The sequence below is a fragment of the Staurois parvus genome, unplaced genomic scaffold, assembly GCF_062004578.1.
Source record: "Staurois parvus isolate SC_StPar_1 unplaced genomic scaffold, SC_StPar_1.0 ptg001740l, whole genome shotgun sequence".
Lineage (NCBI taxonomy): Eukaryota > Metazoa > Chordata > Amphibia > Anura > Ranidae > Staurois > Staurois parvus.
Genome location: NW_028319536.1, coordinates 196,929 through 207,500, shown reverse-complemented (window position 1 = coordinate 207,500; position 10,572 = coordinate 196,929). Strand labels below are relative to the sequence as shown.

The following is a 10,572-nucleotide window of genomic DNA, read 5'->3' as shown; positions in this document are numbered from 1 at the left end:
CTTTTTTCACTGCACCCCCAAACCAGATAGGCTGGATCCGGCCCGGTTCTAGCTCTTGGGAACTCTGATAATGAGATCTCCCATGTTTGGTGGTTCTAGATACACGCTCACCTGGGAGTTTTAAATGATCCTGTTTTATTGATCTGGCTCACAGGGAGAGCTCCAGACTCGGCCAGACTACTCCTTCATCCAAGGGAGTTGGGAGTTCCGAGACCCTCTGAGAGCAGACACTCTCCAGCAGGACTTCCATCCTCTGGCTCTACCACCTTGGGTGTAGTACCCTCCTCGACCAAGCATGGCGGCTTGAGGACTCTGAGCTACTAGGCCTCAACCAAGTTCTGGCCTGTTCAGCACACACCTCACCAGAGGCGTAACTAGAACCTTCAGGGTTTCAGTGGAAGAAACCTTCTAGGGCCCCCCAACCCAGTGCCCTTTCCATTGGTACCGGGCCTTTTCCATTGGACCTGGGGTCCATTCCTCTGATCCTGAGGCCCTTCTCTCTGAGCTCGGAGCTTTTCCCACTGATACTGGGGCCATTTACACCTGTCGCAGTGGGACCCATTCACGTGTTCTGCAGCGGGCCTCCTTCTCGTCGTCTTGGCCTCCTCCACGGTGGTGGAACGCCAGGGCCCGACCTTTGCGACCCTGGCAGTTCCGCCACTGCACCTCTCCAGGCTGCAGCCGTGGGGAAAGAGAGCTCACCAGACCACTCCCCAAACATTTATATCCTCCTCCCGGCATGCACCACTGGATATGAACCTCCTAGAAGTAGCCAGAGGGGACACAAATTCTCATTAGCCTTGGATTGGTACCATCCTTAAGACTTGTAGCACCCTCTAGTGTGCTACTGGTGTTAGTGTAGGTACATTTATTGTAGTATGACTCATGGTAACTATGTGAGTCTGAAATTAGGTTGGATTACTGCAGGTCAGGTTGGGTGACTCAGCAGGTTGGGACTCTGTCGCTTCCATTTGGTTCTGGAGGACTGTGGAAGCTTCTAGAAGCCAGTGGGCGAGAGGGGTGGAGACCTAAATCTTTATGTTTACGGGAGTCTGGCCAATCTCAGGTTTGGAGGCCCAGGTAGTGTGGTAAGGCTGACCTGTAAATATGAGAAAGCCATACTAGCAGGGGAGTCGGGTGGAAGATGGAGGACTAAGGAGGCTGTCATGGCCTGGGAGGGGACCCCTGGGTCTAGGGGGGCTTGGCCTCCAGGCTGGGCTCAGGAAGATCCATTCAGCATCACGGTATGAACAGGATCATTGCCTGGGAGCAGTGGGAGCAAGGAGGACAGAGTACATCAGCACACCTAGGGATTCACAAGGGAAGAGATTGCCACATGTAGGAAGCTTTCAAAGGACGACGCTATGCTCAATCCTTTATCTTGGTCCTGGGAGATCTTCAGAGCAGCCAGGAGGGCTGGTAGTGTCTGCAGGCCATGGTGCTTGGAGTAGTTCTACAGGGGAGAGGATTAATCTCTACATGCCCATAAGGGGCTCTTGCCACCAGGGAGGAGTGACCATTTGGAAATTCGGGCACTGCCCGAGGGCCCGGGGTCAGTAGGGGGCCCCATGAGATGCCCCTGGTACCTTTTGCATAGGCTTTTTTGAGTTTGGACAAGGACTCAGGAGCCCCATGATCCCCTATTGCCCGGGGGCCCCATGAGTTGTCAGTACGCCCCTGCTTGCCACTGATCCGCAAAGACTGACAATGTTCACGGAGAACAGTCCAGGATCTGTTTCTGTAAATAGGAAGGCAGTTGTCCCCGTGCATTGATTCGGTCAACTTGGGCATCCCATAATCCCGATTACCCCATCCAAGTTACATCCCCTAATAAAATCACCAAAAACAAGCTCATGGACTGTTTACTGACTGTGGATGTAATTGTGGAAAATGCGCGTTGTCTGGCTGTGCGAAGCTTAGGAGGACCCAGAAACACAGCGGCCCTCAAGAGCTACCGACTATTGCCCTAAGTGCTAGTGACACCCAGTGGCGGCAGCAGGGAACAGCAGAAACCCTGAACTTAGGAGAGAAACCAAAGTGATGGAGTATAAATTGGCCGGGACTAACTACTACCCAGAGAAAGCTAAATTAACCGGAACCCCTCTGACAACAGAAGAGGTCTTGTCAACAGGGACAGACAACGCCAAAAGCCTGGCAGAGGTTCTACATCAGTGGCAGTCAACTTTCTTGAAATGGGAGCCCTCAAGTGTGGCCCCTGACATCGCCACGTGATATTCAGTGTCAGACAAAGCAGACATACAACAGAATAAGGTCAAAAACTACGGCCATGATAGAAGAGAAGGTCAGAGACTACGGAAAAGACTTGGTGGAGACTGGGGATATCCTTCAATAGACTGGAGACACATTACGTGAGACAGCTAGAGATCACAGCTATAGGAGGGCAATAGGGAAACACAGATTCGTGTCTGCAGGGGCCCCAAGGGTCGCACAAAATGTGCCAAAGGGTCGCGAGCAGCTCCCAGCCCAAAGGTTGGGCACCAGGACTCCAGATCTTCCCAAACAGGAAAGAAACGGACTGGAGCATGAACATCAGCGAAGAAAGACTGAAGAGCACTTGAATTTTTTGAGTAATTGCCTTGGCCTTGGTTGTGATGGAAGGTCCCAGCTTACAGATTCCTGAAATGAAACCAGGGCAACACGTTAGCATGGAGCCCAGTGAAGTTCGTCTTGGTTCAGGCAAGGGTGTATTTACCAAGGCATTTGCCTAGGGCGGCATTTTTCAGGGGGGCAGAAGGGAAGGAAGAAGGGACACAGGCAGCATGGTGACCAGTTGGGATCCCAAAGAGGCTGTGGGCTGCTTGATAGTGTATCCAGAGCCCGACTCTTTCCCGGGGATGTCCGGAGCTGTGAGGGTGAGTGTCTTCTCTTTCTTGGTGGCCAGTGTATATGGGGGGGTGGTGGTAGTGGAAAGCTCTCTCAGGTGGAGGGGCAGGGGTGTTGGTCAATGTCAGGCTCTCTCCGCAGGGGGTTGGTGGTCTTGATTGGTGTCAGGCTCTCTGTGCAGAGGGTTGGTGGTCTTGATTGGTGTCAGGCTCTCTCTGCAGAGGGTTGGTGGTCTTGATTGGTGTCAGGCTCTCTGCAGAGGGTTGGTGGTCTTGATTGGTGTCAGGCTCTCTGCAGAGGGTTGGTGGTCTTGATTGGTGTCAGGCTCTCTCTGCAGAGGGTTGGTGGTCTTGATTGGTGTCAGGCTCTCTCTGCAGAGGGTTGGTGGTCTTGATTGGTGTCAGGCTCTCTGCAGAGGGTTGGTGGTCTTGATTGGTGTCAGGCTCTCTCTGCAGAGGGTTGGTGGTCTTGATTGGTGTCAGGCTCTCTGCAGAGGGTTGGTGGTCTTGATTGGTGTCAGGCTCTCTGCAGAGGGTTGGTGGTCTTGATTGGTGTCAGGCTCTCTGCAGAGGGTTGGTGGTCTTGATTGGAGTCGGGCTCTTTCTGCAGAGGGTTGGTGGTCTTGATTGGAGTCGGGCTCTTTCTGCAGAGGGTTGGTGGTCTTGATTGGTGTCAGGCTCTTTCTGTGGAGGGGGGGGGGTTGGGTAGCCAATTTTGGTGTTGCCTAGGGCGGCACAAAACCTAAATACACCACAGGATACAGGGCTGCCATTGCTGAGTTCTGAGCAGTCAGAGTTTTATATTTAGACCAGCAAAGAGGTGACCGCAACATGTGTCCTTTGTAATTGAGGACTAAGGAAAATCGGTTTCATGGTTGTCCTTTTCTTGGCGGAGAACAGCTTGCCTCAGCAAACTGTATTTTAAGCGTCTCGCGGACATTGCAGGTTTTATTGCGCAAGACTTTGTCCTTTGAAAACATCTTGTAAAAACAAAAGTCTGATTCACAAAGACGAATTCATCTCCATACAGATGTTTAAAGGCGACCTGAACTGAAAGACATACCAGGGCATCCATTGCTAAGCTTTTTCTGAACATCCAAGACCCCTGACTGCCTTGTTGCTCTTGTTGGTTCTTATAGGACTAGCCTGCACCTCAGGCCGGTGCTGGAAGCTGGCTGGGAAGCCGAGGGACCGCGGGCCAGGCGAGGGGAGTTGGCCACGAAGAAAAGTCCTGCGGTCCCTCAACTTCCTGGCCAGCTCCCCCACGGGACGTGTGGAGCTGGCCGCTAGCAAGACTGCCGCAGGAAGCTGGCCGGGAAGCCATGGGAGCTGGCCACGAAGCAAAGTCCCGCGGTCTGGCGGGGGAACTGGCCGGAAAGACTTGGTAGCCGGCCGCGAGCAAAGCTACCTCGAGCCGGCTGGGAAGACTTGGGAGCCGGCTGCAAGCAAAGCTACCTTGAGCCGGCCGGGAAGACTTGGGAGCCGGCTGCAAGCAAAGCTACCTCGAGCCAGCATGGGAAGCTGGCCATGAAGACATTGGAGCCGGCTGTGAGCAAAGTTACCTCGGGCCAGCGCGGGAAGCTGGCCGGGAAGCCATGGGAGCTGGCCGCGAAGCAAAGTCCCATGTTCTGGGAAGCTGGCCGGAAAGACTTTGTAGCCGGCCACGAGCAAAGCTACCTCGAGCCGGCAGGGAAGACTTGGGAGCCGGCTGGAAGCAAAGCTACCTCGAGCCAGCACGGGAAGCTGGCCGGGAGGACATTGGAGCCGGTCTCGAGCGAAGCTACCTCGAGCCAGCCAAGAAGACTTGGGAGCCGGCTGCAAGCAAAGCTACTTTGAGCTGGCATGGGAAGCTGGCCGGGAAGACATTGGAGCCGGCTGTGAGCAAAGCTACCTCGGGCCAGCGCGGGAAGCTGGCCGGGAAGAATTGGTAGCTGGCCATAAGCAGAGCTACCTTGTTCCGGTGTGAGAAGCTGACTGGGAAGACTTGGTAGCCGGCCGCGAGCAAAGCTACCTCGGGCTGGCACGGGAAGCCAGGAAGACATGGGAGCCGGCCACGGGCAAAGCTACCTCAGGCCGGCAAGGCTTGCTAGCCCCAATGTCACATTGCTGGCTGCCTGAGGAGCCATTCACTAAGCACCATCACCGTCATGTTGGTGAAAGGGCAAAGAAGAGGCTCTCTTTAAGCTGCTGTCCTTCACCTGTGAATGACCTTCTAGAGCCGCTTTCCTGAACCCTTGTACTGCAGAGGAAAACCTTTCAAATTTTCAGGTCTTGGAGAACTTTTACTAAATCCAATTCATTGAGGGCCAGTTGGAAGCATGCCTGGCGGCCAATGGGAAGATTACCACCCCTTTACAGATGACAACACTGCTGATAATTGCAAGACGGTGGCTTAGCGTTGTCCGCCTTCAACAGGAAATGCTGCTGTTACTGGCAGGATCTCCAGGAAGGACACTTTTGGAGGAGATTGACAGCAAATGATTGAGTGAGACATGAATACTGAGGAACAGATTTTGGGTGTTGGCCCACTTTAAGGTCACGCACTTCTGAGAACCATTGAAGTGAGACAGAGACGGGTGACAACAGATCAAAATGAAGTCTAAGGAGTCGCGTCCACGTGAGCCCCCTTCCACCGCCGGCCTCAGACTGATCTCCTCCGATGTCTGACCTTTCAGAACATGAATAGTTTTCACTGTGAGCTTCATCAGTTGTCACCGCTGACCTTTGTGTGTCTACAGAACGTTCTTCAGATAATTCTGCTCCTGCTAAACGTTTCATCACTTACAAATTCCAGATGTACCAAAACATTGATAGATGACGGAATTAAAGGGACGTTCTGCCCAAAGCTGGTATTCTGGTTCTTAGTAGATGCAGGATCTACACATCCCTGTGCTGAGTTCCCGGGTCTGTACACCTGCTGTGCCCATTATGAGGGGTTCCCACCATCCCTGTGCTGAGTTCCTTGGTCTGTACACCTGCTGTGCCCATTATGAGCGGTTCCCACCATCCCTGTGCTGAGTTCCTGGGTCTGTCCACCCACTGTGCCCATTATGAGGGGTTCCCACCATCCCTGTGCTGAGTTCCCGGGTCTGTACACCCGCTGTGCCCATTATGAGGGGTTCCCACCATCCCTGCGCTGAGTTCCTGGGTCTCTACACCTGCTGTGCCTATTATGAGGGGTTCCCACCATCCCTGTGCTGAGTTCTCAGGTCTGCACGCCTGCTGTGCCCATTGTGAGGGGTTCCCACCATCCCTGTACTGAGTTCCTTGGTCTGTACACCCGCTGTGCCCATTATGAGGGGTTCCCACCCTCCCTGTGCTGAGTTCTCAGGTCTGTACACCTGCTGTGCCCATTATGAGGGTTTCCCACCATCCCTGTACTGAGTTATCAGGTCTGTACACCTGTTGTGCCCATTGTGAGGGGTTCCCACCATCCCTGTACTGAGTTATCAGGTCTGTACACCTGTTGTGCCCATTATGAGGGGTTCCCACCATACCTGTGCTGAGTTCCTTGGTCTGTACACCTGCTGTGCCCATTATGAGGGGTTCCCACCATCCCTGTGCTGAGTTCCCGGGTCTGTACACCCGCTGTGCCCATTATGAGGGTTTCCCACCATCCCTGTGCTGAGTTCCCGGGTCTGTACATCCGCTGTGCCCATTATGAGGGATTTCTATCATCCCTGAGCTGCGTTCCTGGGTGTCTCCACCTGATGTGCCCATTATGAGGGGTTCCCACCATCCCTGTGCTGAGTTCCCGGGTCTGTACACCCGCTGTGCCCATTGTGAGGGGTTCCCACCATCCCTGTGCTGAGTTCTCAGGTCTGTACACCCGCTGTGCCCATTATGAGGGTTTCCACCATCCCTATGCTGAGTTCCTGGGTCTGTACACCTGCTGAACAGGCAACTAACATTGTTTGAGACAACTCATGGGGCCCCCGGGCAATAGGGGATCATGGGGCCCCTGTGTCCTTGCCCAAACTCAAAAAAGCCTATGAAAAAGGTATCAGGGGCATCTCATGGGGCCCCCTATGTCCTTACACACACTCAAACCACACCCAAATAAGCCTATGAAAGGTACTAGGTGCATCTCATGGGGCCCCCTGCTGACCCTGGGCCCTCGATCAGTCTGCCCCTGGGGGGTGCTTTGTTGACAAGGACAAGGGCCTTCCTTTTAACAGGCAAATACCATTCTTTGAGACAACTCATTCATGTGGGGGGGTATCTGGGGGCCCCCTTATTATTAATGAAGGCTTCCAGATTCCAATAAGTCCACCTGAAAACCCCCACAACCCTGGCCTGGTGGAATCTGGATGCCTTCATTAATAATAAGGGGGCCCCCAGATACCCCCCCACATGAATGAGTTGTCTCAAAGAATGGTATTTGCCTGTTAAAAGGAAGGCCCTTGTCCTTGTCAACAAAGCACCCCCCAGGGGCAGACTGATCGAGGGCCCAGGGTCAGTAGGGGGCCCCATGAGATGCCCCTGATACCTTTTTCATAGGCTTTTTTGAGTTTGGGCAAGGACACAGGGGCCCCATGATCCCCTATTGCCCGGGGGCCCCATGAGTTGTCAGTCCTCCCCTGCCCCCCCCCATCCACATATTGAGGGCCTGTAGCCTTGCATGGTTCAAGACCACACTTGTCCTCCGTCCTTTCTTGGGCAGCCAGATTTAGAGATTAGAGGGATCTTTTGATTTTTAGGGGGACCTCAAACTTTTTTTTCTTGGCGTGGACATCCTCCATCCAATCCATACCAAACCCTAATGCTCTCATTTGAATTTCCTGAGGGCCTCCTGAATTTTTTCGTATATTTTGTATGCGTGAGATAGCCCCCTAAAATCCATGCCAGACTCAGAGGGGTTCCCACCGTCCCTTTGCTGAGAAGCCAAATAACATTCACTCTTCAATTCAAGACATAGAAAATATTAATCACGCTTCATTTCTGGAAAGATCGACAGGTTTTTTTTCTTTGCAGAAAGTACTAAAAAAAAAGAAAACTAAGACAGCCGCCTCATCTAATGACTGGTAATCTGTAATATGTGACAATTTGGTTCTTGAGTTTTATCATCACACCAGGGGCGGACTGACCATTTGGAAACTCAGGCACTGCCCGAAGGCCCGGGGTCAGTAGGGGGCCCCATGAGATGCCCCTGGTACCTTTTTTCATAGGCTTTTTTGAGTTTGGGCAAGGACACAGGGGCCCTATGATCCCCTATAGCCCGGGGGCCCCATGAGTTGTCAGTCCGCCCCTGCATCAGACTTTAATCAAGACGACAAAATACCCAACCCAACGGCTGCACCTAAAGCTCAGACACGTTCTGGGTGTAGCAGAGTATAAACTGGCAGACCATTTAGAATATTCTGAATTTCTCCCGACTACAAACTCCCCGTGCAGATGTTTGATTATCCATGTACTGATAGATAAAAGGAAATCTTGTCGCACAAAGTCATTTTTTTTCCCCCAAATATGTTCATTCAGTTTTAACAAGATAACAAAATACCCGGCGTTTATAATAATATCTAGAAACAACAGTGCAATAGTCATCCCAGAAGGAGCCAGAAACTATGGGAAACTAGGAGCTATAACCCACATAAGAAATATATATTTGAAATGTATTTTAAAAATATTCTTCCCAAATATATTGACATATATTTGACATACTACAAATATATACACTGCATGTTGAAATGCATTTTTTATTCCAAAAAAAAAAAAATCTGAAGGATATATTTAAAAATTATATATTTTTTAAAATATATATTTTTTAAATATATTCTTCAGATTTTTTTTAACATATAAAAAACTCATTTTAACATTTATTTTTACATATAATTTGTAAATGCACTCCACAAAAATATAGATTTGTATTTTTAAAGACATACAGTATATTTGAAATGCATTTTTAAAATACTCTTCATATATTTTGTAATAAAAACGCATTTCAACATAATATATATATATATATATATATATATATATATATATATATATACATATATATATACACACACACATATATATAAAATATTTATTTATTTATTGAAATATATTGAATAAGGCCAAAATTGTAGCAATTCAAATATATGTCAATATATTTGGGAAGAATATTTTAAAATATATTTTGTAATAAAAACATATTTCAACATGCAGTTTGTGTATATATATATATATATATATATATATATATATATATATATACACACGCACACTCTATGTTGAAATGCATTTTTATTGGAAAATATATGAAAAATATTTTTAAAGATACATTTCAAATATACTATATGTCTTTAAAAATACAAATCTACATTTTTGGATTGCATTTACAAATTATATGTAAAAATATATGTTAAAATGACTTTTTTTATATGTTAAAAAAATCTGAAGAATATATTTAAAAAAAATATATTTGTAAAAATATTTTTCATATATTTTGCAATATATAAAAAACGCATTTAGACATGCAGTATATATACAGTATATATATATATATATATATATATTTATTGAAATATATTTTGAAAAATATTGAATATGGCCAAAATTGTAGTATTTCAGATATATGTCAACATGTTAACATATAAAAATTCATTTTAACATTAATTTTTACATATATGTGTAAATGCAATCCAAAAATGTAGATTTGTATTTTTAAAGACATGCAGTATATTTGAAAAGTATTTTTAAAAATATTTTTCATATATTTTGTAATAAAACCGCATTTGAACATACAGTATGTGTGTGTGTGTGTGTGTGTATATATATATATATGACAGTGACTTAGTGGTTAGCACGTCTGCCTTGCAGTAATTGGGTCATGGGTTTGATTCCCGACCATGGCTCCTCCTGCATGGAGTTTGCATGTTCTCCCTGTGCTTGCGTGGGTTTCCTCCGGGTACTCCGGTTTCCTCCCACACTCCAAAGACATGCTAGTAGGTTAATTGGCTCCTGTCTAAATTGTCCTAGTTTCATCCCTGGCCATGCGGGATCTCCTCCATGGTGGGGGTCGGGGAAAGACCTGGCAACCTACCCTGTAAAATAATTGCTAAGAGAATTCATGGAAAAAGTTGCTTACGAGTGACGGTCCATGCAATCACCAAGGGTCGGATACGACTGAATGGATATATATATATACAGTTGCAAGAAAAAGTATGTGAACCCCTTGGGATTACGTGGAGTTTTGCATGAATTGGGCATAAAATGTGCTCTGAACGGCATCTAAGTCACAACAATAGAAGAACACAGTCTGCTGAACATAATACTACACAAATATTAGATGTTGCCATGGTTTAATTGCACATAACATGTAAACATTCACAGTGCAGGGAGGAAAAAGTATGTGAAGCCCTAGCTTAATGACTTCTCCCAGAGATAATTGGAGCCAGGAGTGAGCCAACTTTGACTCCAATCAGTGTGATGATATTGGATGTGTTGCTGACAGCTGTCCTGCCCTTAAAAAACACACACCTGTTTTGGGTTTACTGGTTTCAAGAAGCACTGTCTGATGTGAACCATGCCTCGCAGAAAAGAGCTATCAGAAGACCTACGATCAAGAATTGCTGACTTGCATGAAGCTGGAAAGGGTTACAAAAGTATCTCCAAAAGCCTTGATGTTCATGTGTCCACGGTAAGACAGACTGTCTACAAATGGAGAAAGTTTAGCACTGTTGCTACTCTCCCTAGTCGTGGTCGTCCTGTAAAAATGACTGCAAGAGCACAGCGCAGAATGCTG

At 48.0% G+C, this 10,572-nt stretch overlaps 1 protein-coding gene across 2 annotated transcripts in view; it reads left to right on the top strand.

Moving 5' to 3' along the window:
* PLEKHG5 (pleckstrin homology and RhoGEF domain containing G5) overlaps positions 1-10,572 on the top strand; it is a 362,885-nt gene that overhangs the window by 155,391 nt on the left and 196,922 nt on the right. The gene's annotated exons all lie outside the window — the stretch shown is intronic.